This window comes from Dermochelys coriacea, chromosome 15, assembly GCF_009764565.3.
Source record: "Dermochelys coriacea isolate rDerCor1 chromosome 15, rDerCor1.pri.v4, whole genome shotgun sequence".
NCBI lineage: Eukaryota > Metazoa > Chordata > Testudines > Dermochelyidae > Dermochelys > Dermochelys coriacea.
In genome coordinates this window covers 26,287,467-26,311,743 of record NC_050082.1, presented here as the reverse complement: position 1 = coordinate 26,311,743, position 24,277 = coordinate 26,287,467, and the positions used below count along the sequence as shown (strand labels likewise).

At 43.8% G+C, this 24,277-nt stretch overlaps 1 long non-coding RNA gene across 1 annotated transcript; it reads right to left on the bottom strand.

Annotated features, from left to right (window-relative positions):
• Positions 1 to 18,196: 18,196 nt before the first annotated feature.
• Positions 18,197 to 24,228, bottom strand: LOC122456761. The gene is made up of 2 exons (XR_006275803.1): positions 21,888 to 24,228; positions 18,197 to 21,673 (listed from the first exon to the last, which is right to left on the bottom strand). It is a non-coding gene; the product is annotated as an uncharacterized LOC122456761 (long non-coding RNA).
• Positions 24,229 to 24,277: the final 49 nt, after the last annotated feature.

Here is a 24,277-nt window from a genome sequence, read left to right as displayed (position 1 = left end):
CTTTCTGGCTTTTTTGGCTGCAAAATCAGTAATAATGTCATCGTATGACAAAGACAATGTGATGTCTTGTCCAATTGCAAGAAGAGCAAGACCAGTCAATCGTTCCTGACTCATTGGAGAACAGAGATAGTTTTTAATGAGCTTTAGTTTTGAGAAACTCTGTTCTCCTGATGCTACCATTGCAGGAATTGTCAGTAGACTATGAGTGGCAATGTACACATTAGGATATATGTCAACAAGTTTGCTGGTATGAATAAACTGTACAATGTCCGTCACCAATTTTGCATGTGGTAACACTGATGACAATGTACTCAATTCTTTGTTTAGTTCAAGTCCATTTAAATCAAAACTATCACCGTGCTTCAGGAGGCTCTCTAGGTTCTTTCACTTTGTCATTTGCTGCTCTTGTTTTCCTATTTAGTTGAATTTAGTTATGTCGTACAAAATTCCAAACTGTTCATGGTGTGCTCGTAAGGTATTAAACCTTCCATCAATGGCAGATATTGCTTTATCAATCACAACATTAAAAAATTCAAACTCAAATTTCTTTTCTGGATCATCTGTGGGCTCATCTATGCCTTCATATTCCGCTTGCCGTTTTTCCCTTGAAACTAGTGTCACGTTTGGACATGGAAATTTAGGTTCTACACTGCCTGCCTGTGCAGGCTCCCTTACTGAAACCTGTGCTTCTTTGAATCCATTTTCTCTGTATTTCACTAAAAAGTCTCGTGTATTGTTTAGTACGGTAAGTGTTGAATCAAGCTGCATCACTGGACTCTGCAGTATTTTGCTTACACTTGAGATTTTAACAAGAATGTCGTACCAGATTACGACAGATGTTAGAAACTTGAAGCTGGATATTTCAAAGGCCAATGACTGTGCTTCACTTTTAGCTTTTGGATCTCTGACTTCTTCTGAAATAGCAACCAGTGCTTCGTACACTTCCTCAGATTGATATCTCAATGTTTTTGCACTTTCTACTCTGCTTTCCCAGCATGTCTCAGATAGAGACTTAACAGTAATACCATTGACGTGCTTTGAATATTTGCCATCATTGAATGGAAGATGAAAAGAGCATGTAAATGCATTTCAGCAAACCAAAAAAAGAAATAGCTTCTACAGAAGACTTGGCCATATCACACAAAATCAAATTAAGGCTGCGGCATGCATACAGAACAAAAACGGCTCGTGGATTTTCTGCCAGCAATCTAGCTTGCATACCAGAAATGCATCCTCTCATATTGGCACCATTATCATAGCCTTGTCCTCTAATGTTCATTACGGACAATCCCATTCATTTTAGTTCATCAAGAAGAGCTTGAAGAAGTCCAAAACCTGTAGTGTCCTCTACTTCTAAAAATATGATAAATGATTCCTTAACTGTAATCTGTGCTGAATCACTAATATTGACAAATCTCACTACTAACGACATCTGTCCTTGATGACTTATGTCCGGAGTGCAATCTAGAATTACAGCAAAATATTTTGCCAAAGTAACCAATGAAACAATTTTGTCTCTCACTTTATCACTCATTAGCATGATCAGTTCATTTTGAATTCTTGGTCCCAAATAGTAGTCATGTATTCATTTTCAGTTACTCTTCGGAGATGTTCACTCATCACTGTGTCAAATTTTCCCAGCAGTTGTACAAGGCCCAAAAAATTGCCATTTTTGGGCTGGAATAATTTCTCAACACTTCCTCTAAAAGCAAGATTGTTTGTTGATAGATATTCAACAATAGATAATAGACGTTCAAGAACATGACGCCAATGCTGCTTCCTGACTCCAGCAATCTTTGATTTTGGGCATCAAGAGTTGTCTGATTTTTTAACCTTACACTCAGCTCACACCATTTGTGCATACTTTCAATGTGGAGTTGTGCCTTTTCATGTTGAGATAATATGTCACTAAGATTTTTCCAATCATTAATACTCATGGTTGCTATCTTAAAATTGCAACTATTGAAAAGCATGCATGGGAAACAAAATACTGCATTCTTGCATTTAGAGTACACAAGCCACCGTCTGTTGACGATTTCACCCTTAGAAAGTCTTTTGTAGTAATTGTTTTCTGTGAATTTCCTACCTCTAATGTCTTTAGGATATTCAAGACCTTTTATTCTCCCAGGGCCTTTCTCAAGTGTAATGGCACGGAATTCGTTGTTTAAAGATTGCGGCCATGTGCCAATGTCATCTATATCCCATGCTAGTACAGCTTCAACTGTTGTAATTTCTTGTTTTGTGTCTGCATCTGTTTCAAATTATTGTTCTGTGTGTTGTTGCATTTCTTGAGCTTCGTCTGCATAAAAATTTTCTTCGGCAGTTACTTGATGATCTTGATCAACTTCGTTGTTTTCATGACATACAAACTTAAGTATAGAACCCTTCTGTGCTTGTACAGCTAATCCTACTTCATTTTTCTATTTTGTGGCCTGGAAAGTTGTTTTCATTACGACATAACTTATAAGGGTGTTTTTTAAAGAAATAACTGTTTAAATTACTGTCAGATTATCAGAATTATTATTTAAAATAGCGAATATAGGATAGTCGTGAGTCTGTGACCTTGAGCTAGTGTGAAGACGCCTCACAAGGCGCTCCACCCTGACTGAGACACAGTAGAGTTGGAAACCCATGTCATTTTTACAAAGCCACTTTTTAGTTTTAAATGTATAGTGGGCATAGTCTTAATGTTAGTTACAACTCTATATCAACCATATACTGTAAATAGATCAATGGCATTATCCAGTTTAATAAGCTGGGTTTCCAAGCAGTGGGAAAATATAACCCTAGTTTTACTCCTAGGTAAAGCACAAAGTGACCAAAATGAAGTCAGCACAGAATTATCTCATCTAGGTTAAGGTAGCACAGAAATGTTACAGAAGTCCTATTGTGCCTTGTTTTTGTTTGGAAAGACATTAGCAATAGCAGCACATTTTGGGCATGGCTAGAAATACATGATAAATCACCGCCTCTAAAGTTCCATCAAAAACGGACATTTTCATAGCTCTGGCATGATCTGCTGCACAGATTCTTCACAAGGAAGTGTCCCTGGCTTTTTTAATTCATATTAACCATGTATTTATTTTATGAAAGTTGGACAAAACATTGTGAAAATGTAAGACATTGGCTGCCCAACCTCTGGGCTGGCAAAAGCTATACTGACTCACTGGGAAAAAAAGCAAGAGAATCTTAGTACAACATATGGTCACCCTATATACTGGTAAGGAGATGAGCATATTACAGTTGTTGGAGGGCTCTATTTAGTAATAACAGGGCTACAGAAAAGCCAGTCAACATTTATTGCTTCTCTGATGAAAACTGGCCCACTCCCTGCCCCAAACCAAACTTGTCACAAATAATTGTCAACAACTGAATTTTCTGTTTTAAATATTGAAATTGGATTCAGGATTGTTAGCAAGAATTTTTGGCAAACAAAGTTGTTAAATGACCATCTAAATGGCAACACAGTCCTGCTTTCATGCTTGGCTCACCCTCCAGCCTGCTGGTTCAACAGCTGCAGTAGAGAAGGAGATAAACTGGAAAACTGCAGGACCCCAAAATCCACCTCTTGGGGTGCAGAGTGGCAACAGCAGCAGCAAACCCTCAGGTTCGATCACACACCAGTGGGCACCACCGCCAGCCCAACGGACCCCCTCCCCTTCCCAGAGACCCCAGCAGCCAATCCCCTCCCTCAGACTGTGCTGCATTCGACTCTCTCTAGGACCCAGCCCTGCTCTTACATGCTCCTCTGCTTCCCACCCATCTGGGCTCCTGGCAGAGTGGTGCCCCAGACATACTGGTGTCCTATGCGGCTGCTTAATCTGCCTATGGCTAAGGATGGCCCTGAGCAGCAGAGAGGGGACATAGATTTTTGTTGGCATATACCGTGTCTCTGCTTAAATGCAGAGTACAGGGCAGGCTGGCTCAGCAGGAAGAGCCAAAAAAACACTGGGAATGTTGGATATAGCAGCAAACAGCCATTCTAGGTAGCTGTCTCTGAAGCTGGATAGGAGCTCAAGCCCTGGCAGGCCAGATGCTGTAATGACCACCTGTAAAAACAGCCCGATGGAGTCAGTGGCTGACCTATGCAGGATCAAGAGATATGTCTGCAGTGGGGCTGGGTCCCAATCTCAGTCCAATGCTGGACACAGATCCAGGGTATTCCAGCTTTACTAACTGGGGCAGGGGTGTTGGAACAATTTTTATAGTGGGGGTTCCAAGAGCCATTGAACCAAACTGTAAAACCCTGTATATAATGGAAACCACTTCAAGCCAGGGGTGCTGCAGCACCCCCACAGCCTAGTTCCAGCACCTATGAACTGGGGAAGCTCTCCACTGGGATAATGCTTGGCCGACTGCTGTGTATTTTATGGAGGCAGAGGGAAGGCTGGCAGGGGGGCATTTGTCACCCCTAGGGGCTACAAAACCTTTGGAACTTACATTTTGCTATTAGGTAACTGCTTCAACCTGGGGGTCTGGCTCAGCTAGAGAGATGAGGGTTCGTACATTCTTACCTGACTGAGCTAGGCTTACAGGGAAAATATAGTGCCCTGTAGGAGGCTCATGGAAATCCAGGGAGTGGCTATTTTAGTCGCTGATCCCAACAGCTGTGGCACTTTGGACACAGGATACAGATTTCTGTTTCACCAGCCACTGAATGAACTATTAACCCAAGGGCTGGAATATTGCTAGCTATGGAGATTCCTACCTGCTTGTTTTCTGACAGGGTTCTGAAGGCTTTTGAAAGGATTGAGATGTGCCATTCTCCCCGAATGCTGAGGAATCCTAATGACACATACTTCACATCAGAGACACTCTGTAAACACTGGGAAATCCTCGCTGAAAGAAGATCAGAGGGGAAAGTGTGCTGCGCTGAAGTATAGACATGTAAACATATCTTGAAACCTTGCATTTAAATTGGATTCTTGGTCAGAATGTCTGCAGCTGAAAGGCAAGCCAGTTGGTGGAAGTCACTGCTCAGCACCTGAAATCAGTGTTTGTTGAAGTGCTAAGCCAGCTTTTGATGGCAGTAGTTTTTTCTGCATATGTAGAAATAATATTTTCTTCATTTAGGTTCGTTCAACTAACTCAGTATCATTAAAAGTTGACAGGTTTCAGAGTAGCAGCCGTGTTAGTCTGTATTCGCAAAAAGAAAAGGAGTACCCGTGGCACCTTAGAGACTAACAAATTTATTAGAGCATAAGCTTTCGTGAGAGCTGTAGCTCACGAAAGCTTATGCTCTAATAAATTTGTTAGTCTCTAAGGTGCCACGGGTACTCCTTTTCTTTTTATTAAAAGTTGAGAAACCAACTGGGAATTGAAAAAGCAGGAAAGCTGGTTTTCCTCTTCCAAACTATGAACAAAACAAGGCATGAGAGGATCTGTTCTACCAGCGCTAAACTCTCAAAGGACATGGTAACAAGAAGCAAATCAATTACTATGGATAATACTTCCTTTAGTTAATTAGTTACTTACTTAGTTTTAATGCAAAACACATTTTGATAAACATACTCCCACCCTTACATACATATTATAATTAAAGGTAGTTTTATGTAATTAATAAAAATTTTAAAATGCTGCTTTTGTGCATTTGAATTAAATTCCCATTTACATCCACTTGCAGTTTTTTATTCACAATCATGAATAAAAAACATACTAATCATCTAGTAAATAAGAAATGCCTCGTTCACCATTTTCTAATATAAAACTACAATTCTGAATAAGAGCTACATAATTGAGTAAACAACTGTGTAACGATATAATGAATGCTCCCCTCCTGCTTAGCAAAAAGTACCAAATTATACCAGCCTGAGAGAGGCAATGTGACCTAGTGGCTACGGCAGTAGACACTTGTGGCCTAGTTCCAGTCCAGCCACTGGCCTGTTGGCAGTCATTTCTTGTCTCTGTGCCTCACATTTCCCATATGGAAAATGGGGATAATGGTAGTTACTTCCGTTGTAAAGCTATTTGAGATCTACTGATGAAAAGAGATAGATAGATAGATATTCTTTTAGGCAAATAACTGAAAGTACAAACCAGATTAAAATCAAAGTTTCCTGTTTGCTTGCACTAAACGTCACAGATTAGTAGCATTTAAATACAACTCTGCAGGCCATGGCAGAGACACACAAGCCAAAAATTTACTAGAAAACTGAAGACAATCAGCTTCTGGTCTGTTCAGCTGTTCCTCTCTGTGTGCCATGAACCTCCAGACAGGTGCGTTTTCGCTTTACCTTGCCATGGTTTGCCATTCATGTTATGTGCTGACCAAGTTTTAAATTGATAGCAGGTTGGAGTAATTGTGCCTTAGCAGGCTTAGCAAAAAATGGAAAACCAAAGATTGTGTGAAAGAAATAGTAAGAGGTTTTAGCCTGTATTCATTGTATTTTTTCCCTTTTGTACACAGAAATCAATGGATTTATAATTTTCCACTTCTGTTTACTGGCCCCTTCATTCTCAAAGCCACTGACAGTGTTCTCAGAATTAGAAGACAAGGCTACTGCACTGTTTAAATCCTATGTAAGTTCATTACGGTTCTTATTTATTGTCTATTTTTCCTTTCAATCTGTGCAGAAAACACTTAATTATAAAAAATTGTAAAGGCAATTAGAAACAATCATCTCAAAAGAAAAAAGAATGGGCTTTTTGTGTTCCAGTCAACAATAGAGACACTGTAATTATTATATTTTTTAATGTTAACTAGAGTTTTATGGTATTGTCACTTTCCAAGGCAGTAAAGCCTGCAAAGTCTAGAAAGGAAATGATAGGCTTTTCAAATCTCGCTTCCGGTAGGTTCACTGCGTGGAAGGTTTTGTGCTTAAGGAAAGACTCTGAATTTAGGACTTTCAGTAAAATACTTTCAACATTCAAAATTTGGTACTATAAAGTGTATATTATAGGTAGAGCTGGTAGAATAGGAGCAAAGGGACAGGAGATGAAGACAGTGAGGTAGACAGGAGAGGGAGACAGGGACCTGGGAGGTGTAGGCAGGAGCAGAAGGGCATAGAAATGGGATGGATAGAAGTGTCTCTAATGATGAGAGACACTGCCCTCCAGAACCTGGAAATGAACCCAGGAGTGCAGCATCTCTACATTCCTCTGCTCTCAGTAAGTAGCTGTGAAACCCATGGAACCCGCTCTAATTGCTGATCAGAGCACAACAGCTTACTACGGCTACCTGTTACTGTTAGCTCAAGCATAGAGGGCCATACTGCAGCTGAAAAGGTTGGATCCTTGCTGATGACATAAGTTGAGGGTCGATATCATTCCATAGGACAGAAATTCTGCTATTTTAATTTGTTGTTCTTTTAAAGAGGAAGTTAGAGCTTAAAAAAAATTAGAACAACATAAGGTTGTAAAGTCAAATGCTCAAAAGTGCCAGAATTAAGGCTGCCTATGCAATCTTCATTTGGCCCCTTTGTGCGGATGTCTGAAACAGGCTTTAATCACAATTGCATATTATATTATTCCCACAGGAACCCCTGCCTCATCCAGTGACTGGATAGTTATTCTGTATTTATTTTTAGCCTCCTCATTCAGTGTGTGGCCCCCTCACTTATTTGTGTCACACTCTCTAACTTGCACTGAATACAGAATTTTTAATTTCCTCCAGAGCGTTTCTATGGGGCTCTTACTGGAATACCTGAGCTATTCACAAACATTTGTTTATTTTCACAACACAAGTGAGAGGAGGGGTTATCATCATCACCCCATTTTACTGCTGGGGAACAGAGGCACAGAATTTAAGGCCAAAATTACTGAGTGTCCACTAACTATGGATGCCCAACTTGAGACATGTAGGGCCTGATTTTTCAGACTACTTAACATTACATAGCACTTTATTTTCAATGCACAGCTCTCATCAACTTTAAAGTAACAGCTGTGAGTGCTCAGCATGGCTGCAGCTCTGGCCCAAGGTATCTCATGTTAGGCACTTAGAAAATGAGAACCACCCAATTAGTGACCATCTGTGAAATTTAAGTTACTTTCTTTGCATCACATAGCAAGGCAGAGGCAGGGATAGAATCCAATTCTCCACTGAGGGGCACTCAATTGCCTTAATCACACAACCATCCTTCCTTCCTTGTTCACCACACACCTTCTAACTTTGGCAACAAATGAGGCAGGGGTCCTGCAGACAACAGCTTTATTCATTACATAACTGTGATTCAGCCCCACAGCTGGTCCAGCCTGAGTTTTGTGGAAAAAACAGCATGTGATCTTGTAATTAAAGACTATGTCAGAATGCATATGCACAAAGGGGTTAGACCTACTGCTGCCTTTTTTAGCTTCTTAAAAACTGTGCCAAGTCCCTGGTGATTCAGAAAACACTTCTTCTTGGGGGCTAGTTTATTAAAACACATCACAGTTCAAATATCAGCTTAAACCCAAACAAATCCCTCCACCGTTGCTCCAGCCCCTGGCCAAACTCAATAGTTCTTTCCCAACCTCCAGCTCCCGCTGGCTGCCCTTTCCCCAGACTCTTCCTTTTAATGCTTCTGCTCTTGTCTCTCACTGCAGGCAGCTCCAGCCAGGCCTCATCTGGCTGAAGGGGAGAGCTCTTCCCCCAGTCCTTGCTGATGCTGGGCACCCAAGTCTAGATCCCTTGGGGTAGTGGTGGTATGTCCTCAGTTACTCTTGCATCAGCTCATCAGGCCTCTGCTATCCAGATCCTTGCAAACAGAGGAGCTCTCCTGGGCCTTTGCCAGGCTTCTCTGGACAGACCTCCCCAGGTCTTTCACCTGTCTTCGTGTAGGGAGCCTGAGACCCCAGGCTACCATCACGTGCTTTGTGTAGGGAGCCTGGGCTGCCAGGCTACCATCACATGCTGCCTGGTCACCTGTGTGGTGGTCAGTGATCCCTCAGAGCTGATAGTGCTTGCAAGAGCTCTGCTTTATTCTGGGACCGGTTCCACCTGGCTGTACTTCCCAGCACCCTGCCCAGCCCCTGTCTGGGAAGCTTAGGCCTTAAAGGCACAGTCCCCCGTACCACAGCTTCCCTTCCAAAGCAGTGCATGTACAGGTAACCAACCTACGACCTAAACTTGTGCACACCGTTCAGTCAGTCTGAGGCAGCTGATGTGGTCTCGTTGCTCGGACCTGTGGGGCTCCCCTGGAACAGCAGCATCACTGCTGTCAGGATGCAGCAAGTCCACCTGCCTGGTCGTTCCAGGGGCTGGGGCTTCATTGTCTCAACCTGCTAGAACTACCTCACTTCTGAGTGCTTGACTCTGCAAGCTTTTAACTGACCCCCTCAGCCCCCAGCTCCTTGTGTGGCCAGTCCCACTTTCTGCCCCACACCCTAGGGTCCTGGTCTGATCTCAGCCTTGCCTTCCCTCCCCTCCCCGCCCCCCATCCCGGTTCCTTGTCCCAGTTCCCCTCCCCTACAGCTCCTTCTTCAATCTGTCTTCCCCACCACTACTGGCTCCCAGTCCCAGCCTCTCCCCCGCGCGCGCGTTGCCTGATCTCAGTCTCCCTGCCCCCTCCACTCTGTTTCTCTGTCCTGGTTGGCCCCACAGCTCCCAGTCTCCTTCCCCAATCTTCCCCCCGCTACCCTGGCTCCCTGGCTGCCCTCCTGTGCCTCTTTCCCCCATGCCTTAGTCCAGCTGTTCTCAAACTGTGGGTCGCAGCCCCCTTTGAATGGGGTCACCAGGGCTGGCTTAGACTTGCTGGGGCCCAGGGCTGAAGCCCGAGCCCCACTGCCCAGGGCCGAAGCCAAGCCTGAGGGCTTCAGCCGTGGCCAGTGGGCTCAGGCTGCTGGCCCCTTCCTAGGGCTGAAGACTTCGAGCTTCATCTTGGGCCCCCCTGCCCAAGAGAGGTGAGGCTCAAGCTTTGCCCCCCCCCAGGATAATGGGGCTCAGGCTTCCTGGGATTGTGAAGTAATGTTTGTTGTCAGAAGGGGGTCACAGTGCAATGAAGTTTGACGACCCCTGGACTCCTCACAATCGCTTTGTCCAGATTGTTCCCCTCCCCCTCTCCAGGCTCCTTGGGCCAAACTGCCCCTTCCATGTCAGTCAGTCCAGCTCGTTCCCCACCGCATTTGTGTCAAACAGCTTCCTCCTTCACGTTCCCCAGGCACAAGCAGCGAGAGCACTGAGTGGACCCAAGAGTCGGTCGTCTTGCTCTTTAGTGCCGGTGCCTGGCACCACTGCAGTCAGGAGGAGCCACTGCATGGAAAGGCTTGCTCAGCATGCTCAGTTGCCCAAGCAGTAATGATACAGGCACACTGCAGTCACCACACAGGAGCTGTGTGGGGCAGGAGGGTGTTCGTTACAGATGAAATCTTTGGAGAATGTAGCTGGCAAGCTCTACCAAGGCTATGGAGTATGTGCAAATTGAGATTTTATTTCCCCAAATTTCAGAGTAGCAGCCGTGTTAGTCTGTATTCGCAAAAAGAAAAGGAGTACTTGTGGCACCTTAGAGACTAACAAATTTATTAGAGCATAAGCTTTCGTGAGCTACAGCTAGCTCACGAAAGCTTATGCTCTAATAAATTTGTTAGTCTCTAAGGTGCCACAAGTACTCCTTTTCTATTTCCCCAAAGGCTCCTATCTTGGCCAAATTTGGGTGCTTTATTCCCTCCCCATGGGAATAGCAAAAGGCCCATCTCTGATCCAAAATTCAATTCCTCACTCCAAAGCAGGAAGGCCCTAGAGCTTTCCAATGAAAGACTTAGTTGTTGTTTTTTTTTAAGGGCAAAATAAACTATTTTTCCTGACTTTCATTCTTGGAAATGGCTGAATATTTTTTGCTAAAAACCCTGCACTACTCAGCCTGAGTGTGACTGCCACATTCATTGTTTGGGCTGAAATTTCCCATGCAGGCTAAGTTATAAGCTACTAAAACCACGGTCATATGATAGAAAGTGTTGGGCAATCTTAACTATATATCAGAGACAGTGCAGAGAGAAATGACCATAATAGGTATTTAGTAAAAGGACTATAACTCTTAATATAATTAAGCATGCGTGAAAGTTTATGCAAAGTAGAAAACTACCAGGGAATAACTTAAAATGATAAATTATAATTTTTCTTTCTTTCTCCCCATTTAGAACACATGTCGGCCTTTTACACGGGTAATTATCACTCTGACTAACTCATCGACCAACGTGATGATGGAAAAAATACCAAACTGCTTGAAATTTGATCAAAAAGTGCTTGCCCCCTATTGCAATGCCTCCTACGTTTTCCACTCTGTTTTAGACTCTGTTTCATCAAAAAACAAAACTCTCTATTCATTGTGTAATGATTTTAGCTTCAAGAACTCAATTGTTGCTAATGTAGCCCAACTGAAGATCCTGCTAAATAACGTCTTATGCTACCTTCCACAACGACCTAAAAATATTGAACAAAATGAGCCCACCTCTAACCTTGAGAAGCAAATTTATTTCTGGCAGGTTTTCCAACACTATGAACAATGTATGAAACAAATGAATGTGGTCAAGGCCAAACCAAATGTGGCAGTGTGAAAATATTTAAGTTTCAGACATTGTGGGCTTCTGTTAAATACAATTGATCATTATTTATGTGATGGTTGGTACTAGGAACACAACGGTTAGTTTACCTATTGGATTAGCTTTCTGAATTACATGATCTTTTAAAAACTAAAATATTTAAAGCATGAATGGTTTAAATTGTCATTATATTTATTGGAAGGCTATTTAGTCCGTATTTATTTGTGCTAGTGTATCAATGTTGTGTCTAGGACCCATGAGGAGCTCAATCATGTACTCCTTAGCCAGGCAAGACACTGAGTCTTGTTGTTGGGGGGTCAATAGGAGTTTGAGAAAAGCACACAGAATTGGGTCCTGGTGAATTGAACTTGTAATAGGTTGCATCCCAGCTGCATTTGAATTCTCCCTCTGTTTCTCTGAGCAGCTGTGAATGGCCCCATAATAATTCACACTAACACAAATTCTTTTCACAAGTTTTGGGAGCAAACACCCTGTATGATGTCAAGAAAACAAATAAAAGGACCACCGAGTGGGGAACCTGTGGAGGTGTGCTCATTTTTCTGATTTCCTGGTAATACAGCTGTGCACAAGATGCTGTGAAGTTTCATTTTTCACAGGAAAATGTGGGAGTCCCACAAGTAGCTGGAATTCAATATTTTATGAAAGGATCTGGGCTGTCTGGGTCTGACTAGGGACAAGATATCAGATGTTCAAAGGCTTGGGGGTAAGAAGCGCTGGCAGGGTCTGAGTGGAAAGGAGTGGAGGGATGAAATGGGTGCTCATAGGAGTTGTGTGTGTGGCAGAATTGTCTGCCTGTGTATGTAATCATCCATGTTGGAAGACCTTGGGGAAAAATTACAACATGCCCATTTGTACCATCTGGTGCATCCCAAAGGCTGCACAATTGCTCCACAGAAGTGAGCGAGGCCATAGGCTCCTGTGGCAAACACTCATCAGTGATGACAAATATTGTTCATCTGGGTGCTATGGGCAACCTGCCAGGCATGGGTGGGATGTGCTTCTGCCTGCTCTCCCTCAGACCCCTCATATCCAACTCATGGCCCCTGATCCATACACAGAGGCTCTCTCGGGGCATAGCTCTGTGAGGAAAATGGTGGTGGCTGTGCGTGTGCATCAGCTTCCCTCTTTTCTGCCAGACCTCTTGGCTGACGCTCTGTTGTTGGAATTCAGGAGGAGGGGAGGGCATAAAATGGATGGCCTGGGGTCAGGCAGTGGGTGACCCTGATTGTCAGGGGCAGGGAAGAGGCAGCCAGGGGAGAGGAACACCATTTCCCCAGCCACACCTGCTGTTCTGTGGAGATTTAGCTTGGGGCATCGTCTTTAGTGGGGAATCCCTCTTTCAGTGGCTACTGGGGGCTCAAGAACTGTTGCAGAAGCAGAAAATCTCTAGACAGATGGCCTGGGCTCAAGACGCTTTGTGGAGCAACCCAGCAGCTCCTTCTATGGGGGGCAGGCCCCTAACCGACAAATATGGGAGAAATCTCAGAGTTTTGCTTCCCCTTAGCCTCCTCCCATGTATTTTACCAAGGGAAGGGGTAATCTGGGTTCCTGCACCAGGGCTCCGGTGATGGCTTCAGCTGAAGCTCAGCCCTGACAGGACGGAAGTACTGCCTGTAAGTTGGGGGAAGCAACTAGAAGTATTGGCAACGATTATGGCTGTGGCCAACTGTAACTGGGAGGTGGCCACTCAGAGAGGGATCCTCCCTTCTGGAATTCGCCTCCCCTTTTGGCCTGACTGACCACAAGGCTGCTGACCTTCAGGGTGCACTGCAAAGGTTACTGGTAGTCCAATGGAGGAGATGCAGATGGGTTCACAAGGTGTGGCTGTTAACCTTTCAGAAGATAGCATTGGGCTGTGTGACTCAGGCAGCATCTCATCTTTTATGGGTTTCTCTTTGTGATATCTGGGCTGGCTTTGTCACACAAGCTCCCAGTGCAGAGAGAGACATTTTAAACATCTTTCAGGATGGCTGCAGGGCCCTTTTCCAGTGTCAGTGCCTGGGTGTCTATATGTGCCCATGATTATTCACCACACACATCTTCCATTAACATCTCTGTGCCTAGGAGAGTGCTTGTGGAGGTGAGGGAATAAGGGAAAGGGCATCAAAGAGGTTACACACCTGGGTGAAGGAGTCTCTGTTTGCACTCAGACCACGGCTCACAATTCCCTCTGTGCCGTACTCACCCAGCTCTGGGGAAAGGATGGTCCCAGCCGGGGTTATGTTGTAACATGCCCTTAGAAAAGAGTGTGGGGTTTAAAAGTGGAGAAGGGGGTTGGAAGTCCAATTCCTGCAACCCATGGTGATGAGCAGAGTGTAAGAATCCAATACATAGGAATAAGCCAGTTCATTTATTTTTTGTTTTTGGTACAGTTCAGCTATAGTCCTAACAGCTTCAAATCACCACAAAGCTCAGTAGAGCAAAGAACCCAGCTCCCCAGCCACAATTTCCTCCCGTTATCGACCAGATGGGTTTGATAGCACCACTATAGAAATACGGGTGTATTTGCTTTATTTTTTGCTGTTGGTCTGTCCCCCCCCCATAGGGCACTGTGTTTTTAACTCTGCGCCAACTTTGAACAAACAAGTTTTGGTTAAGGTCAGACGAGTGATTCTTAAATGCCACATTTAAAACAAAAAATCAAAATCCTCTATACTCTGATTGAAAAGCATCTCAAGAAGTCTCTGACAAAAATTTTCCAACAAAAAACCTAATTATGATCAGAACCACAGATCTGGAGTAAGATTACTCAGGAGCTGATGCTAGTTAATAAAAAAATAGTTTGCACTTATCTGTTTTGCACTTTCTACCATTAAAGCCTCAGAATAGGCCCGATCCATAACTCCCATTCACTTCTAACATGCAGAATACGGTAAAATGTGCCAGCGAGGTAGGCAGGTAAACTGAGCACAGAGACGAGAAGTGACTTTCTAAATGCCATGCAGCCATTCTGGGTAGTCAGTAATAAAACTCTAACATCCCAGTCTCCTTTTTGAACAATCTCGATCACACTCCTCCAAAAAAACAGTGAAAGAGAAAAATAACTTAACCAGTACATAATTCTAAAGCATTAGGTTTGCACCAGTCCCATAGGAGTGTCTGTTACACATGGTTCAAGCTACTAGTGCTGTATATGGTACAGCCAGTTTAGGTTCAAGCATTTCTCCTGGCTTAAAGAAACACTAGGGCTCTTGAGTTACCAGCCTGAGAACTTAAAAGCAGGTTAAGAGGCAAACAGAGAATTATTGGAATGGGTTTCTGGCTGGTGGAATTGGCTCTCGCACAATGTTGTGAAAGGAGAAAATAACAGTCAGAGCCTGATCCTGTTGACATCAATGGGAGCAGGTTCAGACCCTTAATATATCAGGAAAATTACGCCATGAAAAATATAAAGCATTAGCTTAGAACCTCTAGGTCAGTAAGAGACTTATTAGGTCAGCTTGTTGGTCCCCAGTCTCATTAGCTGGGCCAGTTCTTGACTGCTTATGCTGCAGGTCCAATTGATTTCTAGCCTGTGTGATTTTAGAAACGGAGTACATTAATTATAGTTGTACTACAAGAAATAACTGTAAATGTGGTTCTGCGTGGCTCCATGGTTACTGTCTCTAAATGCATTTAATATCTAATGTATCCAGTTCACACATAACAAGGTTTTTGTTTTGTTTTTAAAACATCCATGCAAATTTAGCTTGGAATCCAATAGTTTAGCAGGGGTTTTTCCTCCTCATTCATTTTTATCACCAGGAAAAGAAGTTCTGCAGACCGTGTGAGGCCCCAGTGACACTGTGCAATGCCATAGTTTTCAGTGGATTGTTACAGGTGTCACTGAGCAGAATTTAGTTAGCAACTCTGTTGATGAATGAGCAAAAATAGAGTCCAGCTTCTTCTCCCATGGCTATATGGACTCCAGCAGCACTAAGAGGAGCAAAAGCATTAATATTTATTTTTGTCACTGAATACACACAGGGAGTGAATCTGGTGACATTTTTATCATTTTTTGGAGTAGAACTGCACGTTAAGACATAGAATCTAATTCTGTTCTCATTTACACTGGCATCAATTTGCAGTAAATCAGTGGAAATTCTCTGGATTTACCTTTGCATAACAGTGGTGGGGCAGTCACCCCACATCCTGAGAAAAGGGCTGGAGCAGGCCTTTTGAGGCTGCACAGACCGTCAGCCAATCAATAAAGGCCTGTGGAGGGCCAATCAGGGGAAGGAAGAGGCAGCCAATCAGGGCTGGGCGAGGCCCCCTATAAAGGCGGCCTAGCAGAGAAGGCAGTCTCTTCCTGGCTAGTGAGGGAGAAGGACAGGCTCCTGAAGCAAGGAGCTAGCATCTTGGACAGAGCAGTGCTGTGCAGGCTTGGGGGATCAGGAGAGGGCTCCAGCCCTGTTACCTGCCAGGCTGCAGACCCTGCTACAAAGGGCTGAGGAGGTGCACGGGGCCATAGGGGAAGTGGCCTGGGGAAGAATAGGTGGACAAGAGGGGAATGAAGGAGGGCAGAAAGAGGCTGCCACTAGAGGGTCCCTGGGTTGGGACCCAGAGTAGCAGGTGGGCCTGGGTCCCCCCCTTATACTGCAGCTGGCCATGGAAGATGGTGGCCATACAGACTGCAACTTGCCCCTGAGCTAAGGGGCTAGACTTTAGGTTGTGTCTCACCACTGAGGCAGGTGTGAGTCCCAAAGACTGCTGGTAACAAACCTCCTCCTCTTTCCCCAGAAGGGGATGAGTCTGGAGTAGTGAGCACTGCTGCAGGGCAGTGTCCTGAAACGGATGCCGCTGAGTGGAGAGCAATGTGGGTCCCAAGGCAGCAGAGCAGATGATGGGCAAGACACCATATGCTGTGGATGCCCTACAGCGGACAGAGCTAATTCCTGGAACAACCACCAGGAGGTGCCAGTGGTGGTGAGTCTTGACCCCATCACAGTAACTAAAATCTGAATTAAAAAGAAATGTGCAGTACCCACAAGTATTGGTATATGTACAGAGCTCTGATGGGTATGGTGCCCTGGTGTCTTCCATCCTGCCTTATGTGCAAAATCTAAATTTTCATTAAAAAAATAAGGTCTTGTCTACACTTGCAAATTAGAGTACATCAAATCAGCCCCGGGTGCCATAACTCCTGAGGTGTCCACACTGGCAAAGCACTTAGATCGCCTGGACTTCATGGTTAGAGCGCCTCTGGTAATCCACCTCCCTGAGAAGCATAAAGCTTGCTGCGTCCAGGCTATAGTGTCAGTGTGCCTGCGGTATTGGATTACTGTGCTGTGATTGGCCTCTGGAAACATCCCATAATCCCCTGGTCATTGTTTTGAACTCTGCTGCAGGCATGCGGATATCCCCTTTCAAAGCTCCATTTCTGACAGCTCACATGCTTATCTGCTCCAGGACACACAGCAAACCATTACTTTGGAATGCTCCAGCTGCAGACGCAGGTGTATGTGAGAGGCGTGGGGTGGGGGCTGATGACGGGTTTCCCTCTTTCCTCTGCCGCTGGCTGAACTTACCAGATAGCATGCTGACACCCTGTCCCCCAAAACATACTGTATCTCCCCACACAACACACTCCCCACCCCCTCATTTGAAAAGCAGCTGGCAATCTAATAGGATGCCCATGGAACAATGGGATTGGGAAACCTTCATCATGTGATGCTGTGCCTGCCCCATTAGGCATTGCAAACCCTTCCCAAAACATGCTGCAGCCACTTGCACATTGGGATAGTGACCACAATGCTCTGCTCTCTGTGGCATTGCAAGAGCTGCTAATGTGGACACGCTCCACGGTCACAAGGAGCACAGTGTGAACGCACAGCAGCACTTTCCCTGGTGCTGTCTCCGAGGGCTGGTTAACTCCCGGTGCTCTACATCTGCAAGTGTAGACGTAGCCTATGTTTCTAGTGGTTGATTGCTGAGATCGCCTCAAACATGACCTAACTCAATATAACTGATGCAGTGATGTTTGTTTTTGTTTGCAGATCTGAAATGGTACCTGAGGTGTGGATGACTCCATTCATCTCAATGGCTGCTGACTCAAGACACCCAGTGATAACACTTTAAATGTCAGCATTGTTAAGAATTTCACTGCTCATCCCTGCAGGTAAGAAAGGAGAGAGATTGTACAGAAAGTCAATCTATTGACAGGTTTCAGAGTAGCAGCTGTGTTAGTCTGTATTCGCAAAAAGAAAAGGAGTACTTGTGGCACCTTAGAGACTTGAAATGCATCCGATGAAGTGAGCTGTAGCTCACGAAAGCTTATGCTCAAATAAATTTGTTAGTCTAAGGTGCAACAAGTACTCCTTTTCTTTTTGTACAATCTATTGCGAGTTCCCGCTTATTCTGGCACTACCAGCGAGTAAGGTTGGAAGACCCCACCATTTTTCACCTTCTCCAATCAAGAAGCCAAGCCCCAGGAGCATAGCAGAGCCCTCCCCAAGGGGCATTTAGGCCCCCCCAAAGAAGAGCCAAGTCCCAGTAGCTTAGAGCAGATGAGCCTCACAAAGGGGGAATCAAACCTCAAAAAAAAAAAAAAGGGGAGGGGGCAGGGAGAGCTGAGCACAAGGCACTCAGAACATGATCACATCTGCACAACTATGGTGAGTGGCATTTCATGTGGACAGAGCTTTTTTTGTAGGTGGAGCCGCTCTCCTTCTCTTCCCCCCCCCCCCATGAGCCCTGGCTATATAAAGGCAGTACAAAATTTAAAGTGAACACACTAAGAGCAGAGTTTTCTTCCAAAAAATAACATTTATTGTTTTGGTTGTAAATATAAAATTGCATTGCACATTTAACAGAGCTGCTTGACAAATGCTACATACCAGTAGCACAGAAGTTCTGTCCTACAATAGAACAGAAAACCTTAAACAAGGCCAAAGCAAGAGCACATCTGAAGCCTGTGTTTCCCCGAGTGTTTATATAACAATCATCAAATCCATTCATTTAAAAAAATACCTCCTAGCAAATTTTTATGGTAGCACAGGCACCAATTTGTTCAATGTATCAAAGAAAAGGAGGATTGCTTCTGACGCTCATTTACTTTGTCTTCACATTTTATTCATGCGTATGAGCTGTGCTTAAGTTCAGAATAAAAACAATTCAAACAGCCATAAGACCATTATATTAAAATGCCTTGGTATGTTGCTTTGTAACCATACCGGGTTTTACATATCTGTCCAAAACCTACCTGTGTGCCTGCAGTCTTGCAATGCAAAACAGCATGACACATCTTTAATAAAGAAGGAAAAATGGAGAGCCTGTGCCCCAATCAAAATCAGTGGGAATAGGGCAGAGGGAGGAAGGGGCCTTGCTGCAGAAAACTGTTATGAAACACACACACTCACTTAAGAGGCCAAAAATTACTGGAGACAAGCAATGGGCAGGCCAAATCCTGCAGTCATTACCCCACCAAATATCTTACTCAAGTCAAAAGAAATTAAGAGCACTCAGCAACTTGCCAGATTGGGCCCCTAAGACTATGTGATTTAGTGGCAATAGTACTTTTATCATTTTACTTTATCTTGGTGTATAATCAAAAGCAGTAGCGGGCACTGGAAATGAAGTGTAGATAACACCAGACAAATTATTCAGAACTGTCCTGATACTGAACAGTCAATTCCCTTCCCTTCTCCTCCCCCCCTCCCCCCAAGTAGCTTTCAATTGGCACCAGCAGGTCAATAATTAACCATCCCAAGAATGGACAGAAAAGCTGGAACTGCTTCCCAGTAATGTGAACTACAAAAGCTTCATACTGCTGACTGTTTCTGCTATTACCTAGAAATGCCACTGGCACCAAATATTATAACTGCTCTCAAACCCCTGCCTGATCTCACAGAGGCTTTTGGTTTTAAAACCAAACACATGTACTGGAATGTCAAAATCTGGGGCTGCAAACTAAATGGATTCACTCAAGATGGCAAGACGTTGCTTAGCAGTGTGATCTGGCTGGTCTTGCCTTTTCAAGCGCTTACAGATGCACAGAGATCTAGCAGAAAGCTGGTACCTGGAGACTCTTGGGTATTACTGGACTTTTTTGTGCACATTTCCTACAATCAAGTAATTTTCAGAGTCCCAGATTCTAAGGTCATATCATCCACTGGTCAGAAAACCACACAGGGCCCAGGAAGCTCCACTATATTCAGGATTTTCAACAGATCAACCTGTTGGGAGGAGGGGATGGCTGAACTGAGATGCTCCAAACCTGTAATACCCTAATAAGGCCTGGTCTGCACTTACAAATTAGATCAACCTTGGTACATTGCTCAGGGCTGTGAAGAATTTTGTGCCCTGTGTGACGTAGTTAGGTTAACTCCCAGTACAAACGTAGGTAGGTTGATGGGAGAATTCTTCCATTGACTTAGCTACTGGCTCTCAGAAAGGTGGATTAGCTACAGTGATTGGAAAACCCCCTTCCCTCAATGTAGGAAAAGTCTACACGAGTGCTCGCAGTGCAGACATTGCCTCAGCTCTGTGAGAAAATCTCCAGGAGCTTGGGGCACTCACAGTCAGCACATCTACACTTGTCCACATAGCTCCCTTCCGGCAGCTGATATAGAGATTCTCCCTGCAGGGGGTATTTCTCTAGGGGATGGGAAAGCCATGGCAGAGCCTGCCAATAGACCCAGTATTATCTCCCACAAAGAAATCTCAACAGTTCTGTGAGGGGATCGTGCTGCCAAGAGTATCCCTCGTCCCCATCCCTGCTGTGCTCTTGCTCCCTCAACCTCAGCTAGTTTCTGGTTTTTGTTGCCCATGGCTGTGCTGTTGGCAGGAAGCATAAGGCCCTAAGAGAACTACAGTAGCCGATGTGTTGGGTTGCAGAGATGTAAAAAGTTTAAGGGCGGAAGGGACCATTAGATCATCTAGTACAGTGGTTCTCAAACTTTGAAAATCCAAGGACCCCCAAATCACCTGCTCAGTCCCAAGCCCTGCTTGCACTCACCCCTGTCCCTCCTCTTCCCTGCATCTTTCTGCCCTCTCCCTGTGCAGCCTGTCCCACTCTTCCCACTCCCTTCCAGCGCCTCCTGCACACAGGGGAACAGTTCCCTGACATGCAGAAGGTGCTGGGAAGAGTTAATCAGCAGGACCCATGGACCCCAGTTTGAGAAATGCTGATCTAGTACATCACAGGCCATTATTTCACCCAGATACCCCTGTATTGAGACCAATAATTTGGGTCTGAGTAAAGCATAGCTTGTGTTTGGCTTTTAGGGAAGCTAAGAATTAATCCGGTTCCCAAACAATCTGTAGTACTCAATCTACAATATGAACCCACTGAAGGCGAGGTAGACAGTAGGTGTCACCTGAAATTCTCTGTAAATTGCAGACAGATAGTGGGGACGGGTTGAGAGCCTACATCTGTTTGGTGCCACACAGAACTGAATTGGAACTCATTAAACTGAGGGAGAGTGTGACTGCTCTGGGCAGAAATCCTCTTTTTGAGAGATGTGTTGTTTAAACCCCTTAGCTGGTGAGCAGAAATAGAATACAAAGTTCAAGCTTATAGCAGAGATTTATACCACAATTCATATAAATTGGGTCAATCTCTTTTCATAACAATACTTAGTATTTCTACAGAGCTTTTCTTTAGATCTCAAACTGCTTTACAAAAGATGAAGTATCATTATCCCCATTTTACAGAGGAAGAAACTGAGGCAGATGTAAGTGACTAGGCCCACAGCAAAACAGCAGCAGAGCCAGGAATTGAACCAAGGTCTGTAAACTCCCAGTCCAGTTTCCAGTGCACCCAATAAGCACTGTCACGAGACTGAATGTGATAAAACCTGTAGACTGAAACAAACAAGAGTTCAGATTTACAGAAATTAGGTGTTAAAGGGGTCTCAGAATTATAAACCACCACTAAGGGGCAAGATCTTATTGTTCAAGTCTCCATGCATCATGGGTATTTGTTCAACTCAAAAGATTTAGGAAAGCAGATTTCTGGTAAATGCCAGACAGAATGAAAAGTCTGTATACTTTTTTCTTCTCCCTCATACACTTTTTCTCTTCCTCACTGCAAAGTCAGCAATTTTTAATAATAATAAAAAAAAATAAAGTGCTGCCGATCTTTACGCAACAAGCAGAACTGTTCTGTGTCTGTTTCCCCTGCAACTAACGATAAACACCCCATCGGTCCCATTTTAATCTGTTCAGCTATGCAGTGAGACTTGATGGTTTTTAGCAGACTTCTAGATAAAAAAGTGGTAACCTGATAACTTTAAGCAGCTCAGTCACAATAATAATAATAATAATAATAATAAAAAAAAGATAAAGTGCTGCCGATCTTTACGCAACAAGCAGAACTGTTCTGTGTCTGTTTCCCCTGCAACTAACGATAAACAGCCTATCGGTCCCATTTTAATCTGTTCAGCTATGCAGTGAGACTTGATGGTTTTTAGCAGACTTCTAGATAAAGTGGTAACCTGATAACTTTAAGCAGCTCAGTCACAATATCCTTTCATGTTCCTTTAGGATACCAATGCAGTCAATACGAGTCCTTCTATTGATTTCAAGGGGAGTTGGGGCTGAACTCTTTAGGGTCTGATCCAAAGCTCCTGGAAGTCAGCAGAAAGACTTCCACTGACTTCAATGAGCTTTCTAACAGGCTCTTAGTACATCTTGCATGTTGAGGGAAAGATTATGATCGCACTTCACATTGACTTCAATGCAATTACTCCCAATTTACACTGGGATGAGGTAAGAACCAGGAACAATATCTACCCTGCAGACTGGAGACAATTTCACCAGATACATATTTTAACATGCAAATATATATATATATATATAAAAGTAGGTGTGTAAATGAGGAAGTTGGGGGGGGAACCCAGCTAATCCCCGTGTCAGATTTTGTTAGAAGTTCAAGATCATTGATAAAATGAAGGCTGAATATAGGCATTGATGGAAAAGATCTTACATTTATATAGCACCATTTATTCAGATGGATACCAAACAATATTGCTTATTTTACTAATAGATTGTACTGCATATCTAGGCCTGAGTATATATGTAGAAAAGCCACTTCACTGCTTACCAACCACCTCTATGTAGTATTTCAATAAAGTCTAGGCCTACATTTTCAAATGGCCTTCAACTGCTATCCCTACAGCTGTGACTGAATTTTTTCTACAGCTGCAAAAATCTCAGAGGTATGTGTGAAGTTTAGGTATATAAATGGGTAGCAAAATGTCTCGATTTGCATGCACAAATGCCATTTCCACCATAACTGATGTTCGGCCTGTGCAAAAACTCAGCTGTGAAAAGTTGAGATGCAAAAACTCAGGACAGGGAAATCCTGCAGTTTGTTTCACAGGTAACTTTTGAAAGCCTGACCCTCCAAATGGAAAGCTTTATATGGCAGAGAAAGTGAAGAGCTGCTTCCTAATGTAAAATCCCTGAAAATATTTTAGAATGTGTAATATCAAATTATTTTCAGTTTGCTCTCTAACTAAACGCTGTCAGCGTACTAGACCTGCCCATCTCAATGCAGCTTGCTTTTGAAACTGGAAGGAAAGGTACCAAGGGAAGATATCAGGTGGCTTTACCTGGATTCTTAACATGGTTCCTAATAACTTCTCTCTAGAAAGTAGTGGAATTGTCAGGGTTATTAATAAGTTGTGCTGAGTTTAAGGATTTATTTTTCTGCCATGAAAACTGACCTGAGAGTTTGGTAAACTTCTGGGGATCTCAAATTTTGAACCAGATACAAAATACAGTCAATGGCCTGAAGGCTCGCTTCTTTTGCGGATTAAGTTAATTCATGCAGTGGAACAAAAAACCAAACAAAAACGCTCAGATGTGTAATCACATTTTTGGAGTTACCCATCACTCTGAAAGCAGACACTGCTAGGCATTTCCCTAGCTGTGCACAGTACAGCTCTCTGCTTAGATGGTTATATGCCAGTAGCTAACTAACAAATCAATTACTTTTTCACAGTGCATTGAAAAGCAGGAGCTCAGATACCAGAGTGGTAAGTGCAGCATCAGAAGCTCAACAGAAGACTTAAGCTTTACATAGTGCCTCTACTTTCAGGTCAAGGGGGTTGGCTATCAAGGATCACGTTTTTAGTAGACTTCATTACAGCAATGCAGCAGAGTAACTTGTTACCCACAAGCCAAACTCTGTCCCCAGCACACAGGCTGAGAGAACACTGGTGGACACAGTGCTGTGCAAAGGCACTGGCAAGGAACAAACCCCAAAGCTGGGAGGGCTTGAAGCATAAATTTTCTGATCCAGCTTTGCTCCAACCAAAGAGTGTCAGTTTTCCAGTCCCTCCATGACATGAGCTATGGAGAAGGCACTGAAAGAGAAGGCCTACAAATCATGGGTCAAGAATCTCCAGGTTTATGCCCATACTCCTCCTAATTCTCCAATGGCACATACATACACCCTGCCCCACTTAGATTAATCCTACTGTGGACAGGAACAATCTGCATGAGGTACTGTTGGCCAGAAGTTGCTAGCACTATGGTGACGAGCACATTGCTAGTAAACAGTGAGGCTCAGACCCATCTATAGTTATGTCACTTACTGTGACAGTCACAGTGAATAGTATCACGTTTCAGATATCAAACAAGCTGTGTTCTAAGTTTTATGTTGGACGCAAGCCTCCTCTTAAAGATTGACAACTTTGACCTAAATCTTTCAAGAGTTTAGGACTTAGGGCAGGGACACTGAAGCAGGGGAAATGGGCAAAGAAGATACAGGAGTGAGAGACAGCTTATGAGTACATGTGGATTGATCTAATTTGTGACAACATAAATGCCAACTTCATAGAATATCAGGGTTGGAAGGGACCTCAGGAGGTCATCTAGT